The sequence below is a fragment of the Aphelocoma coerulescens genome, chromosome 5 (genome assembly GCF_041296385.1).
Source record: "Aphelocoma coerulescens isolate FSJ_1873_10779 chromosome 5, UR_Acoe_1.0, whole genome shotgun sequence".
NCBI lineage: Eukaryota > Metazoa > Chordata > Aves > Passeriformes > Corvidae > Aphelocoma > Aphelocoma coerulescens.
In genome coordinates this window covers 56,747,400-56,772,451 of record NC_091019.1, presented here as the reverse complement: position 1 = coordinate 56,772,451, position 25,052 = coordinate 56,747,400, and the positions used below count along the sequence as shown (strand labels likewise).

The 25,052-nt window shown below is 40.4% G+C and overlaps 2 long non-coding RNA genes across 2 annotated transcripts in view; one reads left to right on the top strand and one right to left on the bottom strand.

The window, feature by feature from the left end:
* The first annotated feature begins 2,970 nt into the window (after positions 1 to 2,970).
* Positions 2,971 to 13,963, top strand: LOC138111848 (uncharacterized). The gene is made up of 3 exons (XR_011151477.1): positions 2,971 to 3,057; positions 6,598 to 6,720; positions 13,383 to 13,963. It is a non-coding gene; the product is annotated as an uncharacterized lncRNA (long non-coding RNA).
* The window catches only part of LOC138111849 (uncharacterized), a 41,198-nt gene continuing 23,291 nt past the window's right edge, over positions 7,146 to 25,052 (bottom strand). The window contains exons 2-3 of the long non-coding RNA XR_011151478.1: positions 9,856 to 10,023; positions 7,146 to 8,799 (exon numbers count right to left, since the gene is read on the bottom strand). This is a non-coding gene — a long non-coding RNA (uncharacterized lncRNA). The remainder of the gene's footprint in view (positions 8,800 to 9,855; positions 10,024 to 25,052) is intronic.

Genomic DNA, 25,052 nt, shown 5'->3' with positions numbered 1-25,052 from the left:
CTCAGTCTCCATCTCTGAGTACTTCACTTCTTCCTGTTACACTTTCTTCTCAGGATTTAATGTCATTTCTCCAAAGTGGCTCTTCTCCAAGCTGTATGACAATAAGCATGGGTAGATGTACATCTCCTTGAGGACCACTGGAGACCAGTCTTCACCCAAATGTAGCTGCCGACCTACTCAAAGACAATGCTAATGATAGCCACAGATCCATAGTTGCTGAGTGCCTTATGTGCTTGTCCAAGAGGGATTCATGGACCTATCAATGCGCTTCACTCAATAACCACAAGTTCATAAAAGTTTTTGACTATTACTAATATACTACAATACAAATGAATGTGTTAACAGTGCCGTTGTTGTTTGGAAGCAGCACTATTGCTTATGAGAGAAGAGTTTCTATTTTCCTACCACAATTATCACATATTACTATTCATTTAAATTGAAATAGAAAAGTCACTCAGGCTTTGGAATATGAACATTTAATATGTCTCTTAGACATCTATTTTTTATTTTAACTTATTCACTATGTGTGTTTTCTTCTCTCACTCTGTACCCATTAATATCCTTCAAAAATGATTGGTTTTTTTGAAATACAACTTCAAAAGAGAAATGTGATTTTCCCAACATGCTGAAACCTTGGGTGGTATACAGTATTGTCACTAGCCATATAATTTAAAATTAACACCATTGACAAATGCTGCGTTAAAGCTTCTATTGAAAAATCATAACTTGTAAGTGCGGCAGGGCTTTTTTGCTGATCTGGATTTACATTTGTGTAATTTACAGTTAATAACTGGAGAGATCTTGTTATAGCTTGATTACTCTTCTTCAGTATGCCCCTTGTTTTGTATCCTGTTATTCACTCAAAGAACTTAATTAAATGAATCAGAGTATAAGCTCACATTTGCTGCAACAATCACAATTCCCCATAGATAATTTTCTTTGGCTGGTCTTGCTGGGATTTCCAGGAAAGTTCCCAGAAACTGTTTCACAGAATAGAGGGATTTCTCTTTTTAAAACCCTTTTTTGGTGTTACACAAATTTGAGCCAGAAGAGTTTAATTTTTGAGATGTAACCATGAATACTACATGCATGTGTGACTGTATAATAACAAAATCTTCAGAATAAATTGCGTTTAAGTTGAATCTTATTTGATTTTTTTGTGGTTGGCTTTGGAAACATTTGGTAGTTATTTTCCATTGAAATTCACATCCTCTTGGGGCAGCAATGTGTTTAAGTTCTTCTGTTATTTCTGCTCTGTAATTTTAATTTAAAAATTATTTTCAATTTTTTTCTGTTTGCTCTGTTGTGTGTACTTATCTTTCTACATATTTCTACTTATCTTTTGTACATGACAATAAATAATTCTGCATTTGGTATTGGTGGTCTCGGTCTTAGTGTGCATCTATTTGTGTTGAAGGGCTACAATATATAGCCCAGTAAATAGCATTCTTCTTTATTTTGAGAAAGAGAGAAGGAGGGGTTCTAATTTATATCCATATTGCTGAAATAAAAATGTGACTCTCTATTCAAGAACGTGGCTGTAAATTTTCAAAATTACTTGTAAGGCTTAAGTGACCCATTTATAGATGGCTAAACTGGGATATTTTTAAGAAATAAATTTTTAGAGAAGAAGGTTCAACACTGCAGCAATTTGGACAGGACAAGCTGGCCCCAAAGAACCAGTAAAACTCTCAACTGCCGTCTGTGAGTGCAGTGCAGTTCCCTTGGTTTCTGTTGCTTTTGTTGGGTCAAGATGCTTGATTTCTTGATTCTTGTTAGACATTAAATAATACTGAATTATGCCTCAGTGTACTGACAGTCTAATGACAGGCATTAAAGTGATAAGGCACGTGGGATCAGTCACAAGGGAGAATTTGTTTCGGGATTTTGGTTTTTTTTTTGCTTATTAACAATTAATTGAAGACATTTCTATGAGAGCAGGTGAAAGCTTCCTCCAAGCATGTAGCAGACTGACAAGGTACAAGTCAGCTTGAATCCAGAGGCTGTGTCACTGTGTCAGTGTTCCACTATTTAGCAAGAAATGGTAGCTCAGGCAAAGTCACCTGTTTGACAGTGCTGCACAATGTTCTGCTAAATGCTGGGTTGCTTCTTGCCAGCCTAAAGGGAAGAGTGACTCTGACTTCTCACACATTCACAGACATGCATCCATTTCTGTGAGTATCAAAGGCTTATTCTGAGGGTCCTCAAAGCAGTCCAGTCATCTCCAAGGAGGTTTGTATCATAGCCCAAGAGCTCTAACCAGAACATATTGGGGCTAAGTGTCATACCTAGGAGCTCCAGCTGAAATATGGTTTCAAATGGCAAATACTAAGTAAGAAAGAGATCCTGCTTCCAAAACTTGAGTCTGAATTGGGATGAAACTTAGATGGAAATGATCATCCAGCCCAATCTCTTGCCAAAGCAAGATTATATCCTGCAGGCTGTTTTCTAGTATTTGCCAATCTGGCTATAAAAGCACCAAACAAATAGGCTCCATTACTGGGAAGAGTCTGGGAGACTATTCCATTGTTTAAAAGACGTCATGCCAGTTCATTGTTTTCTGAAATTAAGTATTTATTTTTTTTTCTTATCTTAGTTACATCTTATCCTTGGTTATGTTCTGAGATACCAAATTAAAATCTGACATTATTAAAGGCAATATAGTTGTTGGCTCATACAATCTACCTTTGTGTCCTCAAACCCAAAGTGTTGATCACCCAAGGGAAAGAGCTGCACAGCTGCATGACCATGATTATTCTATGTAACAGGGGCCACGGCAAATGATGGCTATAAAATGCCTTTTGCTGCCTTTTTGTATCTAGCCTTCTCTTTCCTAATTAATAGCTTTCTCCATCCCATCACAGCTTTTGTTGTTCTTCAGTGAGTGTTTGCCAGCAGCTGTATCTACTTTAGTAAGTAGTGTGGCCTTGTAAGAGTGTGGGGTGAAAACAACACAGGACCTATGGAGTAAAGTGTTTGGTGCTGAGGGCTTAACATCCACAGTCATGCATGCTTCAAGATTTTGGAATAGTTCGGGGCTGGTCCCTCAAACTGCATGTATGTACTGGTTGGAAATCATTATATGCACTTCTGGAATGCATTTTCTTATATAGTTTTGTCTGAAAGCCTGTGAGTATGAGTGTTTTGTTATGTGAATCAGAGCGTAATATGTAAGGATGAACTAAAATGCTGGTGCAGATACAAACCAGATATTTTTCAGAGTCTGTTGTCCAGAGCTGAATGCAGCTTTATATATCAACAGGAGAGATTTGAGTCAGACATCAGGAAAATGTTTTTAATGGTAAGGGCAATGAAGCACTATAGAAGTTGAATAAAATCCATGCTGAAATGTTTCTAAAAAAAGGATAAACAAAAAAAAATTTACTAAGAAGAAAGATACAGTTGTGCCTACACAGAGAAACAGAAATGGATTTGGTCAGTTTATGGCATCTCCTCAAGTGAAATTTCCCCTGGAGAAAGGGAGGCTGGGGGGGGGGGGACAGGACCTTATTGCTCTCTACCCTAAAGAAGGTTGTAGTGAGGTGGGAGTTGGGCTCTTCTCCCAAGTAACAAGAACAAAAGGAAATGGTCTCAGTTTGTGCCAGGGAAAGTTTAGATGGGGTATTAGGAAATATTTCATCATGAAAAGGGTTGTCAGGCACTGGAAGAGACTGTCCAGGAAAGTGGTGAAATCAGTATCCCTAGGAGTATTTTAAAGATATGTAGATTTGGCACCTGGGAACATGGTTTAGTGGTGGACCCAATGAGTTTAAAGGCCTTTTCCAACATAAACTGTTACATGATTCTATGATAGGTGTCCCCTTTTTTTATGCATATCAGTTTCATTTTCTCCAGTATTTTAGTTTTGTGTCCTTCCTCCTGCTGTTCATTATATTTTTTTCTTTTCCTTGTCTGTTATTTATAACTTGGGATTGTTAAGCTACATCCTGGAGTCTCATTGAAGGCAATTTACTCTCCATACCAAAAGTTTTTAATAAAATTGACTCAAAAATAATGTCTACCAAATAATGTATATCATAGGTGATAATCTACTGTGAGCCATATTTCAAAACACGTATCATGTTTTCTTCAGGTCAGTTTAAATTCAGGTTCAGATGAGAAATAATCACAAATGCTTTACTAAACTGATATAATTGTTTCCCAACGTTAATTTGGTCAAGTGGAAAACTTCAAATTAATAAAATTGCCACCATTCTCTTCCTCTATATTGTAAAGTGTTGTGAATTCCATTCCCTATTGTGTGTATCAATATGCTCAGTGTTGAGAAAGAAGTGTCTTGAAACAGAACTGCACCCCACAAAATACACATTTCAGAGCCAAACCCCAAACAAATCCTACTCCTAAGCCTCAGATCACTCAAAAAGTGACTCAATAAATTTTGGCTTCTCTACCATTGAATTTAAGTAGATATTAAGACCTTAACTCACTAAGATTTCTTTTAAATGCCTCCCTTCCATATAATAATTTTTTTATTTAGGTATTTTCTGCTGTGGCTTGTGAAGATTCCAGTGTCCCAAAAGGACAGGCCTTTTAAGTGGATGGTACAGGTGTCCAGTTTTGACATAGAGAAGCAGTCTAGACTTGCCTCTTGGCTGCTGTTTAATGCAGTCTCTGGAAAAAATGAAAAAGTAGACTTAAAACTACCCTACTAAAATGTTTTAAAGTCCAGGTCACTTATTTCCCAATAATTTATCTTAAATCTGATTCTTGCTCTAAAGAGAACAAAGATTTAGAGATCCAAGGCTATTTCATATGTGTTCTTTTGTGCTTTCTGATGATATTTTATTTAGAAAAAGATATACTTTTCTTTATAAGGTATTTCTGTTTTGCTAGGATAAATAATATTCAGAAATATTTTCTTGATGTCCAAAATTATGTGTATACCTCTATCCATTTCTGATACTGAATTGGATGATGTTAAAAAAGAACAATAAAGGGGGATGTTTTGCTACAAACATTAGTTTTGGAATGAAAACATTTTCATCTATGAGGCTCCATTTGTTCTGCAGTTAACAAATACTTCAATTGACACTGTTGTCAAACCAAGGACATAAAACTGAGAGTGTGATATGTTATCTACTGCCAATTACGTAAGCTCATGATGCATAAGTTATTGCAAAAAATGAGGTCATGACCCCTAAACCAACTCCTTTTGAAGTTGTAGTTCTTTATAAAACCTTGCGCATATTTGTATATTTTAGTTGGTTAACTCTTAACTGAATTTATGCAATTGCTTATGAGAATGATTATATGACATTTAAGAAAAAGCAGACTCTTACATCTACAGAAATACTGATTTGTTGATATGCTTATAGAGAGGGGAATCTGACTAAACCATGGATTTTAGTTCCTAATCAAAGAACTTGGATTAAGTTCCTTATCAAAGAGATGCTTGAAAATAAATATTTCTGATAATCAAATGTAAATATTAAAGCTATTGCAGTATATTATCTAGCAGTGAGCAAGAGGATTAGGACTCAACCTCTCCAGTCCTTGTCTTACCTTTTTTATGATCTTTTTTGGCAAAGCTACACTAATCACTGAATTTTCCCTTTTGCTTTCAGTTCTCTTTCTGTATGACTAATATGACTAAAAGTAATGTTTACCATGTGAAAATAGTGTGTAAGTAATAGACTTAAACCTTCATTTGAAAAATTCCAGCAAAACTGGGAAGAGTGTTAAGTGAAGAAATCACTCCACTTGGAACTGGAACAGTGAGGTCCTTTTTCATGTCTCGGGCAGATGTTCCAGAAACTTTAAGAATAAAGATATTGTGATGCTAAATATACTTAGCACCTTCATTCTAATGCAAAGGGTTTGTTAGAGGATCATTTAGCTAAAGGGTTTTTTTTTAATTTAGAAAGAAAAAAAGTATGACTTTTAAATATTATTTCTTTTCAAAACTTGGTGGAATTATGACCTTTGAGATGATTTAACAAAGCTTCTCCTAGAACAGCAAGTAGTCCTTGTTCTTCCTCATTCAGGTCAAGGACTGAAAACCAGGTGTTTCATACTCTAGTAAATGACTTTACCAAGTGGTTTTCTTTTTTTTTCCCTTGTGTTTTTGGGACCCCCTCAGCTACCTCTGTTGCTCTGCAACTTGCTAGCTACATATAAACAGTTACCTATTCACTGACCTGGGGAAAGACCAATGCAATAGTTTGATGGGCAGTCTGAGTTCAAGCCCTTGTTCAATCAATGGTTATTTATTTATACAAAATGAAACAGGTCCAACAGGAGATACAGAATACAATAATAGTCTGATATTTTGGTGGCCAGAAAGCCTGCCTGGAATACAGGATTCTGACATCTCGCAGAACAGAAACTTGAAATCTGGACTCCTGTGCCACCAGTCAGTGTCTTGATCACAGGATGATTATCTAAGAGGGGTGGCAGTTTTCTTGCTCTTTGATGTATTTCATCCTAGGCATGAGAACCTTCCCCAGGTAAGAATTCCATAAGAACTGGTAAGTGCCTGAAAAGGGTTTGGTCTCAAGAGACTATAATTTCTCAGTGAAAGAATGCATTGCTGTGAACTCCAACAGGGACATGACTAGAGTTTTCATGACCATGTAGGTCCAGAATGGTTTGTCTATTGTGAAGATCCATCAATGGCCTGAGTTTGAAGGAGAGGTCAACAAGCAGTACTGGAGGGCATGTGTCTCAGGAAGCCTGCAGAATGCCAAATCATATGTCTGTGTAAGTGTCAGACTTGTAAATCATCTGTTGGTACAAAAGTTTAACAATGGGGAAATGGTCACATACAAACATTCATTTGGGGATTAGGCTTATGAGTCTGGCTGCTTTTAAACACTTCAGCTGACATTGATATGAAACCAGGGCATTAAACCAGGAGCCTGACATGTGATCTGTTGCCAGTTGCCTTCAAATTACCATGTCTGATGAGAGAAAAAAGAGATGAAGTGAATGGAGAAATGGGACAGGTCATCTGGACTCTGATAATTAATGTTCCCTAGAAAATAAAAGTTTTGAAACTTTCCTGGAAATGAAGTTTTATGATCTGCTACAACAGCCCACAGGGGGAATGCTGCAACCTACACATATTGACAATTGTGGTATTACCAGACAATTAATTTTTATGAGTAATTTCCAGAGCAACCCTCAACCATGCAGTCACGCATACAGTGGAACAGTGTGCCATGGAATTGAGACTCAGCTAAAGGCCAAAGATTATACAGATTTATTAATATTTGCAAAAAAGATCCTAACAGCAGAGAGCAAATTGAGCAACAGAAGGGGGAAGAAGGAATGGACTTGACAATAAAATGAGCTCTGTAAGGATATGATCCAGAGCATGGTGAACTCAACAGAAAGATTTCCCATTGATTTTTTTTAAGATCTTGGATAGATCTCAAGAGAAATGAGACACTCCGTCTTAAACCTTTCCCCCTACTTTCTCCATCTGAATGGAAAATACATTCTTGTTCACAACTGGCATAGCCTTTAGTGATCAAGAATTGCAAGCAAAATGTTGATCACATTTGAGATGTAGAACCAAGAATCCCTACCTAAGCAGTCCCAGAAGTGGCTCTCCAAGGGCTAAGCAACTGGCAAATTCTCTCTAACAGTACCTTCATATTTGTATTAGACTCAGAATAGTCTTCCCCTGTACTTAATGTTGCAAACCCATTCTGCTTTCTCACTTAAAACAGAGAGAATAATGCAGTAACTGCATTTATAATTTCATTTCTCTTAAATCCTTCTCCATGCACACTTTACTTGCAAAGGTAATGACCTATTTAGTTGTCCTCTACTTATGTTTAGTCTAAACAGTAATAGCTGTTACTTTTAAACAGCTATTAAATGCTTCAGTAATTCTTAAATCATGCCAAGGAATACTTGTAATAAAAGAACAATGAACAGAGATGACTGGACATGAAGTTGTAGAACTGAATTTGTTTATATATCATTCAGAAGAAAATAATAGTTCTGTCAAAGTCGCTGTTAAAGGCTATTAGAGAAAATAATATACTTTGCACAGAGTCTACACAGATCATGGATTATGGCCCCAAGTGATAGATCTCCAAGATAAGCTTGGTTATCTATTTTCAAAATTTTTCCTTCTGTGGGAACAAAAGATTGCTGCCTAATGTAAGTAATGTTTGAGAAACTCATCCTGCTGTGATAGCAACTCTTATTTCATCTTACGCACTGAAGAACATAATTTACCTTAACACTAGGCATTGAGCGAGGCTAGCTATGGGGAAGTAGTACTAATAGGGTTTCCTTTTACTGCTGCACTCACTTGAAATATACAGTCAAGGCAAGCCTGGTTTAAGCACTCTGTTGGTTATTTTCTTTAACATGGTGTGAAAGACCAAGGCTGCTTTATTGCAATGGAAGGATAAGTTACCAGCAAGACGTGCTGAGTTGAAGAGCTGGTGACAACAAGAAAGAGAAATCGTCATTACTTCCCATCACTTTGGAGATACAAGAATAAACTTCCTTACAGGGAAAACCAGAACATTTTCAATGGAGAATGCTCAATAGACAGTGCTACTGTTTGGTGGATTGCAGCCTTCTCAGTGTCCAGCAGGTCAGGAGTGAGCACTGCCATGTCACTCAGCACAAGCCTCTCACCTTGCCCAGGCCATACATGACTGGAGCACCTGCTTCTCATCTTCTTGTCAATCTGGATTCCATCTGTATCAGAAAGCCCAAATTCCATGGTCTGAGGATTTCCCCACTCCCTTCACAAGCATTGCAGGTTCTGGCTTTCACACTGTGAAATCACTCTGTGTTGCTTCCTCCAGGATCCTGTAAGGCAGCATCAGTGGAGACAATTGTCCTTCACCTAGCCTCAACACATACACAAACCCCTTAAAAACAGGCATTGGCATCTCCTTCTGCAAGGTGATTCTGACCTAGGGGGCACAGCACCAGCACTGCCTAAAGCTTTGCAACAGAGGAGAAAATATGCAGCAGAATTGGATTAAAAGAACAAAAATGGAAAAGACCTGCAGTTTTCTGCTGTTACAGCACTGGACATGAAACAGCACTTCCAGTTTAAAGTCTGTCAAATGACGAAGCACAGATAGTGCATTTGGAGTTATCAGTTTAACTTTTGTCCCAGACCTTCCTGAGGACACTGGGAATCCCTCTGTGTTTGATAAGCCACAATAGAGGCTCTTTCCTCAAGGACAGGTAAACACATAGCCATTAACAGTCAGGTTGTAAAGGATAACTGAGCTTACCCAAGGACTTGTTTTCTCAGGTTCATCTGCACTATCAGCTTGAGCGTATCTGTGAAGGTCCCCTTGGGTCATGCAGGTTGCCTTCTTTGTCTTGGTCTCAGGATTTTTTTATCAAGTTCCCTGTCCACAAAGAGGTGTGGCAGAGTGATGCCTGAAAACCTGGCTCTGTTCACTCTATCAGTGCCACAGTAGATCTAGTTTTTTACCAGGATGCCCCAGTGACTCAAAGAATGAGGGGGACACAGACTTTATCTGTAGAAAGTATATTAAAAATCTGGTATGTTGCCACAAATAATGTAAGATGGAAAATCCTGATTCAAAAATCAGGATTCAAAGGTGAATATGAGTTTATTGGGCAGAGACAATTATTTAATCCATGTTGTGAAGCAACAAACCCACTAGTATCCTGACCTTGGTTTTATCTGGAAAGTGATGATGAAGGCAAAGATGATATCGTTCTATGTCTACGACAAAATTAGTAGATTTTTCTGTGGATCCCATCCAAATACTACTGAAGCCTCCAGGAAAAAGCCCCACAAAACCACACAAAAACAAAAGGTGCTTTTCTGTGCTTGCATACCAAAGTAGATGTGTATCGGTTTTGCTTTTAAACACAAACCTTAGGATGCATCCTGACCCATCCAGCACATGCTTACACAGCTGATGTGTACGTTTCTTCTTTTTCCACTCTCATCAAAAGGTTCATCAAAGCTGTGGAGATGTTTGATATTCCTGGTGAGATGAGGTCAGTGCCCCTCTCTTGGAGCTGATTCATATGAAGTGGAGGCTGAAAGGGGACAGAGGGCAGAGGGAGAGAATGGGTACTATTTTTAGCACAGAGACATTTATCAGTAGCCTTGGCATCACTGGAAATCAGCAAAGAGAAGTCTCTGTTGGGGACATGATACACGAAATAATATACAGAAGACATGTGGAGACCTGCAAATAGCAGACTTCCCTATGGTCACACCATTGACACCTGTTTGTATTCAGATTCTATCATACTTGTGTGCCAGTATTTCAGACTTATTATTTTTTCCCTTAGTCTTTTAGGGGGTAGCACAGATGGTGACTTCTCTTGTGTGTTTTGCCCTTTACACTTGTTTCTAGTGACCACCTGACTGCCTTCATTGTGGTTCCATTCTTTTCAGAGTGCTATTGATTATATATGGCACTTTGTGGGAAGCTGGTATAAAGGGACAGCTTTATAAGCCATCATGGCTTATAAAGGTATCTATTTTTATCAACCTGAGCAATTGTTGCTTAGAAAAAGAGACCCCTACTTCCCAGGCTGTGTGTTGCTGACCTCGGTTAGTCCGAACTCCTTTGACCTCAGTGCAGCTTAAGCGATGTGACAGCCGAGTCAGCCCCTTTAATTCCAGTCTTTGTGAGGCTCATGTGATAATCATGCACTTGCTCTGTCAGAGGAACCGGCAAAGAGTGATTCTGTCTGTACTTGCTCCCTGCAGCAGACCTCTTTCTTGCCTTCTCTCTTCCACCAGATTCCTTTCATTTCGTTGGTTCTATTCAGGAACAAAGAGGACTTTGTTGAATTGCCTTTGTGGTTTATTTTCCTGAGCCTTGGAAGATAGCAGACTTTTGCCACCATTTTATCCAATCCTTTATCACATGCACAATAGCCTGAATGCTTAACGGAGGCTAGTGTGTGTTAGCCTAACTATCTGCTTTTTTTTTTCATGTTTGAAGCCAAGGCTTACTTCTGGATGCCAAGTTAGGAATAATGGCTGGAGTAAAAACTCAGGGAGGGGTCTGTCCATGCGGCTGCAATAAAAGATTCAGTCAGAGGAGCTGTAGTCATCAGTAGATTTCATCTTGTTTTTCATGTCCTCTGGTTTTACTAGGCCCCCCCATGCCTATGTAGAAATCTATTTCTTTACAGGTGTAGAACACATCTTCATCAAATGGTCTTTGGCACATGTTCAAAAAGAGATAAAAATGCATTGGCTGGCCACTACAGCTGTTAATATTTTGCAGTTTTTATCTGAGCCTGTAAAAGTGTTTTGACATGCTAAGGTGCTGCGGTCTGCACAGATGCAGAAAGGCAGTTCAAAAGAGTGAGATGAAGGACTCTAATTTATAGATTTTACCATAAAAGTCTTCTCCAATCTCAGGACAAGTCAGTAGTGTGGTGAAGACTAAAAAGAGCAGCTGACTCTGATCTTCTGCCCTAACCACTGTCCCAGCTGCTTTTCACATGACCTGCCACTCTACCTATTCCCAACATACAGCTCTCAATGTGTTTTCTTTATTTAATGCATCAAAACATGTTTTTTAAAACAGTGGAAAATGTAGCCATTACTCAAGGCTGTCCTTGAGTGATAACTTTGTCTGTTTTGTCTATTGCCAGAAGGACACAGTGTGGTCCTGGAGTCTCTGGACAAGGTAATCACTGAGAGTTGCTTCATCAAACCTCTTCCCATGAGGGAAGAGATCTATAATCTTTGTTTTTAGTGGAACAGACTAACATATCTGAAAGGGTAGTAGGCATCAAAATACAGTGCTTCTGAACTCTGTTAAAAAAGGTCAGGCAGTGTTTAATCCCGAGAGTGATCTCATGGACCTTGAGAGAATTTCATCAAGGATGTAGTTAGTCTGTATTTTGCAATAATCTGAAGGAAATAAGCTTGACATTTCAGAGATAAAGCTCACAAGCAGTACCATTCCAGTCACCCAATGTTCTTTGTAAATGGGATTTCTGTGCTGTTTATTTCTAAAAAAGTCTCATGTTCAAAACCTGAAACTTTCAGCCCTTACTTGAGCAAAAATTACACAGAAACCAGCATGAATAGTGCCTAGAGCAAAGTGAAATAAAAGCTGGAGGATCTGGTGCTGTGTTATTTGGCTCGTGCTGCAGAACTTCAGCGAATTTGTTTCTAGTAAGAAAAGTGAGCAGTTTTGACAGCTTTTATTATATTGAATTACAGTTACAAATAGGGGCATTGGTTTGCAGAACATTTGAAAGCATGATAAACACAGTCCTAATGAGAAAGATGTTTCTTTTTATTTGACAGAACACCACTGTTTTTTCTCATGCATACAAGTGCACCAAAAAAAAAAAAAAAAAAAAAAAGACCCGGTTATTTGAGGCAAAATTCCTGAAATATTATTCTGTAAATCTCTAAGCATTCACTTATTACTTTTTATTCACAAAAGTATTTGATGATTATATTGTCTACAAAAATTGTAGCAGTGATAAATAAAATAAAATTGTTAGTTCAAACATAGAGTACCACAGTGTTTTCTTACGAATTTAAGTATGAATTTAAAATCAAACATGCTTTTCAACATTAAAAATCGTATTGTCCAGAGGATAAATGGTTCTTGCAGGGAGGGAATTGCTTATATCCCTCATGCAATTATAGTCTTTGGGTTGTTTAACTCCAGTTTCACCCACCATGGTGCTTTTTGAACTTTAAAGCCTACAGTGAGGAACTTGTACTGCAGAAGAAAACAATTTAACATCCACGTGCACATAACAGTTGTAGCAAGCTCACTGGAGAGAAATCTGTTTGTAAAGCAGCTAGTGTTATGGGTGCTGCTAAAAATAGCAATAATAGCAAGATAATTTTGCTTATCCACCAGTAACACTTGCAAGTGAAGGCATTTTGCCGCAGCTGTTAGGGATTCAATCACTTCTAACAAAGGTGTTTAGTCCAAGACGCTGGGATTTTACATGAGTGTGAATTTCACTAAAAACCATTTAGCGCTGCTGTCTGTTGTGCTTCTAAACTTGCATCCCTCTTCATCTTCTTTAAACATAAAGGGTTGCTGTTGCCTGTGCAGGTTCATTCTCTTATGCTGGTCCCACACACAGACCCATATATTCCATCACCTCTTTTACTTTTGATGGCAGTAAAATGGAACCAGGAGGTTATTGCTATTCACACAAGTTTTCACACTTTTGAGCCCTCCCCACAGGTACATCTGTGTGTGCATGCCCTTGACACGTGCATGTCCCTGCGAGCAAATGTGCTTAGCTTGCTGATTTTCTAATTTTCTGAGGAATTTTCAGGAGACTTAACTGAGCTTTGTTTCTGCTGGCTGAGCAATTTCCTTACTTCTTCCTTACTTTTCACTTGCCTGCTCCTCTCTGTCCTCCCCGCATGCCTACCTCAAACACTGCAGCCTGCTGAGATCAAGCCTGTGAGACGCCCCAGGCAGGGACACTTCTCCTGGTGCCTCCTGACAGCATTGCCTGTTCTCTTCAAGTTCATCAGCCCAGGAACTCGCTCCTTGTGTGCTGATGCAGTGGGGTGCAGTGCCAGCTGAGAGGAAGCTGCCACGAAAGCCACGGGAGCAGAATGCATATGGAAATGAAGCAAGATATGACAAACCTGCCGCTAGGGCAGCCTCAGCTCACCCAAACCGTGCTGAGCAGAGGTACAGCTGAAGGAATTTTTCATGTGTTGTCACATCCTCAAAGCTTGTTTTTCAGGGCATAAAAATGCTTTTTGTTGTCTCAGAAGCCACCTCCTGCACATTTACAACTTTTAAATCAGCCTCACTTGGATTCAGCAGAATTAGGGATAGGGAAATCCTATTAGGTCTTATTATCATTTGAGCTACTAGAGCAGTATTGTTCTATATGTTAATTTGCCAAGCACTGTTCCTGTTTAAATAACTCAGTGTAAACACCATGTAATTACTGTCTGTGCCTCTTAATACATATTAATATGTTTGAATAAAGATTTTTAGTATTTCCCTTAGAGTTCAAACACCTTCCTGCCTCTTTTTAAAGATTTAGCTATTCCTCCTAATCAAGAAGGTCATGTTAGTTTTGATGAGGCACTGGAGGGAGGGTGAAACTACACTGACAGCTTATGCCATATGTCCTTTAGCCAAAATGCTTTTGGACTGCCTGTTGAACCAACTGATTCCCTTAAGACAAAATGCAAACGGAATATTGTCTCTCAAAACCTCTTCAGAAGCACAGTGAAGAAGGAAATGCCTAGTTTGGCTTCTTGCACCCCACACAGATTATTCCCAGTGGCTGCTCAAAGTGATGCACGGGAGAGTACATGTTCTCCCATGTCCTCCAGCCCTTGGAGAGGTAGCATAGGCGGGAAAAAGCTACCATCACAGGCAGAGAATGAGTTTATTTGATTGAGATTATTTTAATCCAGTGCATCTACTCCCTGTCCAGCAGTCTGGTCTCTCAGCTCACGCCCTTGCAATCCCAGCTCACTGGAAGACACCTTCCCTTCTCTCCCTCTGCCAGCCATTCCCATCCCGTCACACCCTGGCAGCCTTCTTACTTCATGGTCAGGGTTTCTGCAGAGTGGTGTGCTCTGGCATTGCATGGAGCACCTCTGGGATCTTGGGGCTGTGGTTAGCACTGCTGCAGTCCCAGAGCAATAAGGTGGCACCTTCCCTCTGCAGAAGAGTTGCTGCCCTGGCCACACTGAAACCTTCACTAATGACAGACCTAAAGTAAAGAGGTGTGTGCCCGAAAGTAAGGACCTTTACCTGAGGCTAGTAAAGATGCTGGCCTGATGCAAGGTGATATTCAGGTGGAGATCTTTTAATGCCAGGTGAGAAAGAAGATGCAGCCCTGGAAGTGTGTTCCTAGAAGAAAGGCTGACAGCTCTTACTGACACCATGGTGACACTCTGCCATGTTGTTACCACTATCCCCACTGCTCCAGGCAGCAAGCTGCCCAGTGAAAAAGGACCTGATGGTGCTGGTCGACAACAGCTGAACATGAGCCAGTGTGTGCCCAGGTGGCCAAGAAGGCCAATGGCATCCTGGCTTATATCAGCAATAGTGTAGGACAAGGGCAGTGATTTTCCCCCTGTACTTGGCACTGGTGAGGCCACACCTTGAGTCCTGTGTCCAGTTTTGGACCCCTCATTCCAAGAAGGACATTGAGGTGCTGGAGTGTGTCCAAAGAAGGCCAATGGAGCTGGGGAAGGGTCTGGAGCACAAGTCTGATGAAGAGCAGCTGAGAGAGCTGGGGGTGTTTAGCCTGCAGAAAAGGAGGCTCGGGGAGACCTTATTGCTCCTTACAACTAACTGCCTGAGAAGAGATTGTGGTGAGATGGGGGTCAGTCTCTTCTTTTTAAGTAAGCAATAGGATGAGACAAAAAGGCCTCAAGTTATGCCAGGGGAGGTTTAGATTGGATACTAGGAAGCATTTATTCAACAAAAAGCTTGTCAGACATCAGGGAGGGGTGTGCCCAGTGGTGGGGTTGAGTCACCACACCTTGAGGTATTTAGAAGGCAAATAAATGTAACACTCAGGGACAGGGTTTAATAGTGGACTTGACAGTGCTGCATTACTGGTGGGACTTGATGATCTAAAGGTTCTTTTCCAACCTAAGTGGTTCTATGATTCTATGATTTTGTTGCTGTGGCTGGTGTGCAACAGCATCAAGCTGGAGAGACATCCAGGGCCTGTTGTCTGTGAGATGGACTTCTCTGCAGGCTGGTGGGATAAAAGGTCTCTTTATAGTGACAGTTAAAAACAGAGAGAGAGAACATGGAGACACACTTCAAAGAAGGAGATGAGTGGGTAGAAAAGGAATGAGGGAGCCAAAGCCATAGTGTTGGCTTAGGAATTTGGAGATATATGTGCATATTTGGTCACCTTAGGGCTACCTCCCTGGTCTGGACAGAGGCTGAAGTTCCTGGTGGCTGGAACAGAAGTGGAAAGAAACCTCTGTACATGCTATGTGACCGGCAGTGGAGCTGGAAAGGGACACTGCCTTGGAAGGGGCATGTGGGGAGAGGAGTGAAAGATGGATGCTGCCAGAATGATTTCTTGGTGACCTGGCTTATGGGTGGCTTACTGGTGGCCTGGAATGGGTTATGCAAGAGGCTGCAATGACCTGTCCAGCCTGTCGCCCCAGATTTGTCATGCTGAGGTCAAGTAGCTGATCACATGCTCTGCTGGGAGCTCACAGGCAGCCAGACCCATACTTGTATTGATACAGTGCCTGAATCTCTGTAGGATATTGTCAGTAGAGTTTGCTCCGGTGCCGAAAAGTGTTCTGCTGCCAATATCTGAGGTAGGATGAAAACCTTAGCTCCTATGGCACAGAGCAGTGTTTCAAATAGCTGCTCTTTCGCAGGTGTCTGGTGTAGTTGCCAGTTATCTCTGAGCCTTCTGTTTAGGGCTTAGAAAGGGGAAGAGTGGAAATCTCTTTGGTGAGGTATTTCTGGAGGATACTAAGGAGTTCCATTAGTTTGTTTGGGTATCTGGAGAGTGCACATAGGATAAGAACTTGTACCAGCCTTCTGCATTTGCAGTGGGCACATTGCGTGAGCAGACCAGCTGGCTAACCTCACAGACCTCTATCGCAGTTGCACCCATGACTGGTGAGCCTTGAACAGGTTGTCAGCAACTGGTGAGAACTTAGAGTGGCAAAACTCTCTAAGGCAACTGCAGAAGTTTTCTCTTTCACTATAGGTTTGTAGAAGGGGAACTGCAGGAAGCCCTGAAGTTGGTCTGATGTATACAGAAGTGTTGCCTCCACCAAGGGTAGCCCTACATGCACAGCACAAACTCTTTCAGGGAGAATGGACACCTCCTGTGAGCATGAAGAGACTGACGTGAAGAGGGGATAACACTGTGTCCCATGTCTGCTATCAGTCTAGGACAGCTGCCCTTATCTATGGCATCAGTCTTGTCTATGTCTTGGAGGTCCACCTGAGCAAGTCTGTCCACCTGACACAATGGACTGTTTTTAAGAAGGCAGAACTTGTGATAGGTGGGAAATAGTAGCAAGGGCCATAGGGATGAGCACAAGCAACTTGTTCAGTAGAGGTGAAACAAGTGGGAGCAGTGGTGACGCTGCTGCTGCCTGCATATTGGACAATGGATACCAGAAAGCTTGGAGCACAGCCCACCTTTAATGTGCTTGCTGTGCTGTGGAACACACAAGGGATGAGTGTGCTGTGTGGATCAAACTGGAGCTGTGCATGGGGTGGTTCAGAGGCGGGGCTCACTCTGGTTGCTGCTTGGTGGAAGTAACCCCAGCCAGTGAGACATAGGCTCTCTGCATTACTGACACTGAGAGAGGATTATCTGTCCTGTTACACTAACAGGGAATGGATTTGGACTTCCTAAGTCTAGGTTAGATTCTACTGCAACTCCAGCACTTGAATCTGTTTCTCATATTGTACATTATTCTCCTCTGGGAAATCCCTCTTTCTCTGTAAAAGAGACACAAAGAATAAGCCATAACAGACTTTATTAAGTTATCCAAGAGATGTTGTGCAGGACAGTATCCCTGGAAGTCATCCCTTGCTCTGAGGAAAGATCACACTTAACTAGATGGTCCCTGAGAGAAATTCTTGTAAACTCCTCCCTGCCACCTCCAGTGATACAGCATCAACTACACACTGAGGCTTCAAGGCTTTACTCCCCTTGCACCTTGCACTTCATTTATTTTTGCTCTCCTGACCTCTTTGCAGCAAGTCAAGATTAAAATTTCTCATCCAACTCTTGCTGCATATGGCAATGCTTTCTTTTGGTAACAGCCTTTCCTTCATATTGGACAACTCTTTGGAGGCCTCTTTCTCTCTATCAAGGCCTCCCTTTTCCAAAGCACTTAATCTTCCTGCTGTGCTCCACTGGCCCCTCTGGCTCCCCTGCACTGCTCTTCTGGTGTGAGCTTTGTGTCTCTGTTGACCTTGTTAGCAATTTAGGTCTAACATTTGATGCTCAACACAAACCTAGGATTGAGGAGACTTGCTCCAAAGACTGGGATCCTGGCAGGGCTCTAGCATGTGGTGCTCCTAAAGAATAATAACTCCATGAGGATTTGGTGACCCCTCTGTAAGACCTGAGGAAGAGAGTGCTGGCCAAGGCCTGGGGAGTTCTGTGGCATGTTGGCCCTCCCTGCTCCATCTGCTTTCTATTGCGCTTGAAAAGGAAATGAACTGAGCTAAATGATTTCAAAGTGAAATTCTCCACACTGCACTCTAATTCCATAATTGCCAGCTCCATGCAGTTCCCGGTACTAAAATGTTTAAAATAACAGCCTTCTAAAAGAGCCAAAGCTTCGAAAGGCCGTGCACCACCTCTGCTGGAGTAGTAAAATGATGGCAGAATAATTTCCACATGCAGTGGATGGATGTTTGGTTATTTGGGGGTTGAGCATAGTTTCTTCGTTTGCCAGGAATTTCTCTAAGTTGGAAATCAAAATTACTTTTTCCTTTGTGAACTCTTTTTAAATGCTGTATTGACTGATGTATCAGCTGTGGTTTGGTCTACAGTTGATCTCTCAAACTTTCTGGTGCAAATTTTTGAACAGACAAAAGAAGCTTTTCATTTTTTAACATGGAATACTCTGCATCTCCATATGGAGAGAGATGTGAAATAATTTTTACTCTCTGCCCTTTGATCTGATTAATTTCTCATGTGCAGTTCTATAAATGCCTCTGTAGCAATGATAGCACTGGCTTGGTTTAGTCTGACATCCATTAACAGCATCTTCAGTGTGATGTAACATCTGGGACAAGAAAGATCATGCTCAGCCAGTTGACAGCAGGCAGCCACCAAAGATGTGTTGGCCAGTGGTGGTTTGTACACCATGGCTCAGGAACTGCAGGCTGAGACTCTTCAGCAGGTGAACCTGCAAGACTAATTGTGACTTTTCCTACCCCATTAGCTGGTTTGTTTTGCATTCTTTCTCTAATGTTATGGAGACATTTGCTCCATGCACACCTCATATTTTCTCTTCCCTTGTGTTTTTGGTGAGGTTTTTTTTATTTCTTGAAATCTTCCTCTGAAACAATTCTGCATTTCTAGCATAATGTATCTACCAGCATGATTGACTCTGCTGTGTAGTATTGAGTCTACTTCTGGAATTCATCAAGTTACTGTAAAGACTCTTGTATATATTCCATTAAGTGAATGTGTATCTTGCCATACCTTTAAACAACTCTGTTGGTTTTGACGGAGAGAATTAAACTTTTTTCTTAAAGTAAAAACAACCAGAATAAAAATAGCAGGCAATCTTTTCAGCAATGAGCAATCAGAATTTATGCTCTCATTGTGCATGGCTCTGAAGATGTGATGATTCAATTCAGCTGAGCATCAACAAGATCAAAAGACTTTGTTGAAGTGTAACTGTCACTTTGATCAGAACTGTATTGGAAACTTAATGACATGAGTGGCTTCTTTTGACAGTTGCTTCTTTTGACTATTTCTAGTTGTGGTTGTGATACTATGGGAAAATAACCTGACCCTGTTGAGTCCAAACACTGTGGTTGGATTTTGGGTGAGAGATTAGATAAGACTTTCCTTTTTTCTCTGGTAAATACAGTTGTCTTGAATTTTGACTTGAATTTTGGATCCATCAGCTGATTTCTGAAGTTAGACTTTTTTCTCTTTTTGTCCAGCTCATAAGTTATTTCATTAATTTCAGATTTTCCAGCATTCTCAATAATTCTGAAATGCTGTTTCCTAGTCTAGGCAGGAGAAAGGCCCTAGCCTGAGACTTGAAAAATTTTGATAGAATTATGTGGAAAAATCTGTCCATATTTTGTGTGAGGGTTCAATGACCTAAGTTTGGTTTTGTTGCACTTCCATTATGCTCGACTTTATGAAATCACTGCAGGGGCTAGAGAAGACTGTAAGATGGAGCTGATTTGGGAGATTTGAGTCAGGAATGAACAATGCAGGTCTCTCTACAGGAAGATTTTTGACTGACCCTTCCTTTGTGTTCTCTCACTCAGGTGGTGACTGAATTTGTCTTTGAAGTGATTTACCCCCAGCTAAATACAAATGGCTGGGGACAAATCAACCTGCTTTTTTCAGCTTAATTCTGAAGTTATCTGTAAAACTCTTGGTTCAGTGTATTCTGCATTATTTTTTGGATTGTGGTCATAGTTTCTCTGAAAAAAACAATTTTTCTCCTCTTGTAACTGGGTTTTAACTCCTTTGAATACCTCTAAAAGCCTCAAATTTAAAATTACATTAATTTCCTCGAGTCTTTTCTTTTACCTTGTGGTCTAATCCTTAGAGCACTACCATATAACACACAAGCAGATGGTGATCTCAACTTTTAAGAAATGCTGAACAATCAATAAGTGCCTGCAGACAAGGTACTCCAAAGAGTCTTCTCTCTCTTCCGAACAATCCTCTACAAACAGCAGCTGTAGTCATGTTCAGAGGTTCAACTGACTAGATTTGGGACAAATGAACATCCTGAATTTGGATGCTCAGCTCTGAACCTTATGGAGTTTAAAATATGTATTGCATGATAGACTTGAAGCCTGATGGTAACCAGACCAGAGCTTCCCATCAGTGTAATTTTGCTGCTCCAGATATGGGGACCACCTTCAGAGCTGGTGGTGCAAATGTTACACACTTGTCCTCACTCTTAGGGGACATGGCAGTAGCACTTGTCTTCAATGTCTGTTTTTTTCACCAGAAGTTAGCTGGCAATTTTGCTGGTATTGACTCTCTGGTGATGCAGATAAGAGGTCTGCCTTTTCCAGAGCTTGAAATGTCCCCAGGTCCTCTGCAGAACGAGCTTTGTGTGGAAATGTCCATGTATTTTTTTTCCCCAAAGTGACACCTTTCAACAAGGGTTGGTACCAGGTTTCTCAGAAAAATTAAGCAGATGGCTAAAGATTACATTGTGGTCTGAGGGCTATGGCCTTTTGAAAGAATCTTGTTTAAAGAAACAAGTAGGAAAGACCCAAACAGGAAGAGTAGTTTTGAGTTGCCTTCAGCAAAAGGAGCACTTAGTAGCAGAATGGTGCGACACCTTGTATCCCTCACAATGAATATATCTAAATTCTAATTTCCTGAACTCTGGAGAGGAGTCAAGTGTCTGAAGAGAGTTTCTTTGCTCACGGGTCCAAAACTTCTGCATTCAGAGAGCTGGGCAGACAGCTTGTCTCCACTTTCCTCGGGAATGCGTTGCCAGATCTTGCCTGGCTGCTTCTGACAGCCGGTATTTCCCACTGCAGAGCCGGCTGCTGCCTCCTCCTGTTGTCTCTCAGCTGCCTGTGAAGCCCAGCAGACAGTTTGGACCCTGCCATTCACCAGACATATTCACTAGCCCTTGTCCAGTGTGTGCCATAATCCCAGCATTTGCCAAACAGAAGAGAATATGGATGTTCCTGCATTTCTGCTGAACAGACGTGCTCCCCACAAGTCCTGGTGATGCAGTTTGACTGCCTGGCTTCCACTGTCACAACCATGGGGATGAGCCATGAAATTTCCTCCTTATTCCTAGGTTGCTTTCTGCCCTGAAGCTTGAAAGCGTAAAGCTTTCCAAAGCACTTGGCTTTATCAAATGCTTGTAATTCTGTGTAGTTTTTATTACCCATGCAAAGGTTTCCACCAATGTAACTTCATGGATTTCTAGCAGAATAGTCTTGATTTCTAGCCATGTGAGAGGAGGATCATATTCCAGAACTTTTCAGCCTGGGACAATTATATTTTCAATTGGAAGCAACAGCATTTTGTCTATAGACATTTTCAAACCTAAATTATTCTGCTATTTGAGCTCCACCAATTTATTTCATTGATATTTTGATTTCTTGGCCTGTTTTTGGATGGAAATGAACGTTGAAATAACAAGATTCCCTCCAGATTGGAAATTCTGTTTTTTGATTAGGTTTTATGCAGCATGGGATTCTTTTGTCTCCTAATTTAACACATACACACATGTATATATATACATCTCTCTATAATGAGCACCTTAGGACCCTAAATAAAAGTTTATTACAACTGAGTGTTACTTGTAACTGCATTTGGCAATTTACCAACAAACGGAGAAATGTCCAATTTTAATCCAGCAGGAATTGTATAGTAACTTCATGAATAAGCTTCATATTGATCAAATCTCAAAAATGTCTTGTAAGGAATGCAATAAATACTTGAGAATAGAACACTTGTGTATTTACAAGCTAAACACAGCTTGCAGTGAAGAAAGCAAAAGAAGTAAAACCATGATACCCAAGTCAGTCTCGTGTCCCTGAGATTTTTCTGTGTGGGAATTTGGCACAAGCAGATCTACTATGGCAAAATTAGAGTGTTTTGAGCATGCTGAACATCCCTTTTAAGCTCCCCCAGGCAGCTGTTTAACACTCCCTTCTTGTTGCTGCATTCCTCCTCTTCATCTCTGATGTTTGGAGCTGTTGCTCTGCTGACCTTCCTCTTTCCCAAATCAACTTCTCTCTCTGCCTTGCAGACCTTTTTTTCCTTTTTTTTTAAACAAAGGCTCACCTAAGTATCTTTAAGCGTTTAGTTCAAAACCTTTGTCTCACATTTTACTTTCCCCACTTCCTTCTCTTTCCCTCTGTATCCCAGGCTTTTCAAGACTGTGGCATTTGCTTTTAGGAAAAGCCCTTGAAGGGAGACAAGGCAACCAGGAGGGCATCTTCATGGTTAGGAAAACACAAGGGAAAGTAATTTCACTTTGTCTCTCCCCCTCCAGCTAATACCAGAAGCTTTCTGTTGAGACATGGCTGCATGATAGCTTAGGTGCTCCTCTTCCCTGGGGGTCTGTGGGAACAGTGGGTGTTGGGTGCCTCTGAAAATCCTTCTTCTTAGGAAGCCCTGCCTAGAAAGGCTGGGCTAGGTCAGGCTTGGCCCCACATGGCTACAGGTCGACTCTGAATTGGGCCTGGTCTCACCTGACATATGCCAACCCAATGGCTCAGCTAGTCTTTGGCTATTTTTGTCTTTTCTTTAGGGAGACAGCTTGACTGCTTAACACAGTGCTTAATTCTCAGGTCATGATCTGCATGTCTTCAGGTCATAGGGGAATTTTGGCTTGCCAATTGTTAAACCTTCTGTGTTTATAAGCATTAAACCTTAATGTGGTTACTGCTCGCTGCTCTCTGTGTTTTGTTTCAGTCTTGTGAAGACTGTGACATTAAGCTTAAGGGCACTGCAGACAGTAACTCAAGCTTTGTTTAAGACATGGCAGATGAAAATTTTTCATACTACTAACATATATGGTAATGTGGGACACTTTACGCTGTATAAATATGAAACTAGCATGTTATGAAGATAAGGTATTTGATATTTTCTTGCTAAGGAAAATATTTAATTATTTTTATAATTTTGATTTGTACATAATTAAAAAGCCACCTTATTTTGTTAGCTTTTGTGTTAATTAGGGGATGGAATCTTAAATTTATTTTAAAAATAAAACCACATCATGCAGTCATTTCTACACAATGTGGGAGTGCTGACCTCTTTAGTCACTTGCAAAGAACATTTCTGGTTGGCTTTTCCAGCTGCTGCAGAGCTGGCAGCCTGCAGGTGAATGACATGTGGGGAGGACTCACTCTCTTTAGTCTTCCCACCTTCTTATTTCTCTGATAGCTTTGGATCAGCACAAAATTCTTTTCCCACTGAGCATCTGCTGACCTCAGTGATCTGCTGAAGTCAATCAGCCTCTGCTGACCTCAGTGATTTCCCTAAGAGCTATTGTTTATAGGGAGGCTTTCCTGTCCTTAAGACCCGTATGTTAAGAGCCTGTCCCAAACCTCACTGAGTTGATGGCAAATCTAACCTACCTAAACAGGCTTTAAATTGAGTCTTATTGCAGAATTTGCTAGTGGAATACAATGGGATTTTGTGTCCTGGCATGTTTCAAGCAGAAGTGCTTTTCTGCTTCTGGACAAAGAGAGTAAAGCTTTATTTGTATGGGAGGGGATAAGTTCCTGATGTGGGTCCAGGGATGTACTTGTATATAAGAAGCCATGAACAACTCCTTTGCAAGCTCTGAGAATTGTTTAAAAAACCACTTGGCAGTTTTTAATCTTACTACAAAAATGTGTGCAAATCTTATTTCAAGGTAAGTGGAAAAAAAAACAAATACTGAGCTATTAAATTTAATCTCTATCCAGAACACTGTAATAAACAAAGAAGGAAGAAAATACCTAAGTACCAAAGAACCATGCAAACATACAAGGTCTTTTAAGTTCATGTTTGCCTGGACTCCAACCAATGCCTGGTTGCACACTATAAATTTGCAGGTGGTATTTCTGTTTGATTTCATTCAGACCTCCAAAGCTACCTCTTCTCCAGGTGGAGATGTGTGGAGGTGTTACTTTACTGAGCTATATGAGAGGGTCTTACACAAGTGCTTGGATGAGGTCTAACTATAAAAAGCAGTGATTATTTTGCCTGGTATGTACTGTTTAAGGGACAAGACCTATAAAACAAGGTACTTTGCTGTTTTCTATGTTATGGAGCAACTGCTGGCATGTTACAATGTGTTATTATTGGAAGTCAAATTCTGATCTCATTTTAAATGTACAGATTTTATAGAATATGAGAGGCTCGGATGTGTGTAAATGAGGTCAGAAGTTTACTTCATTTTTTTAGAAATTTAAAGTAAAATATAACCATAGAAAAACAGAGGTGAAAGGGTCCTCAACAGAACCTCAATCATCAGTGTGTAACAAAGTAGGACCAATTATGCCCGAGTCAGTCCTGTCAGCTGTTCATTTAACTTGTACTAGAAGATAACACAGTAAAGGAAAATCAAGATGATATATTCCAATGCCCAGAGTATATATTCCAATGATTCCCAGTTGGGTTTTTCTTAAGTCAAATCTGAATTTTTCCTACTAAAATCTTAACCCTATTCTTTTTTGTCCTATCGTGCAGTATCACACTCCTGATTTTTGTATTGCTAGGAATATTTTCTTGTGTTGTCTATCTGGAGGTGTTCACAGACATGTTTTCCAACAGAACAATTGTAATTTAATTAAGGTGCTATGAGGCAACAAGAATAGAAACTATTACGTCTGCTAACAACAGTCATATCTCTGCTTATCAGCGTAACAGCAAAACAATTTAATTAAATGCATTGG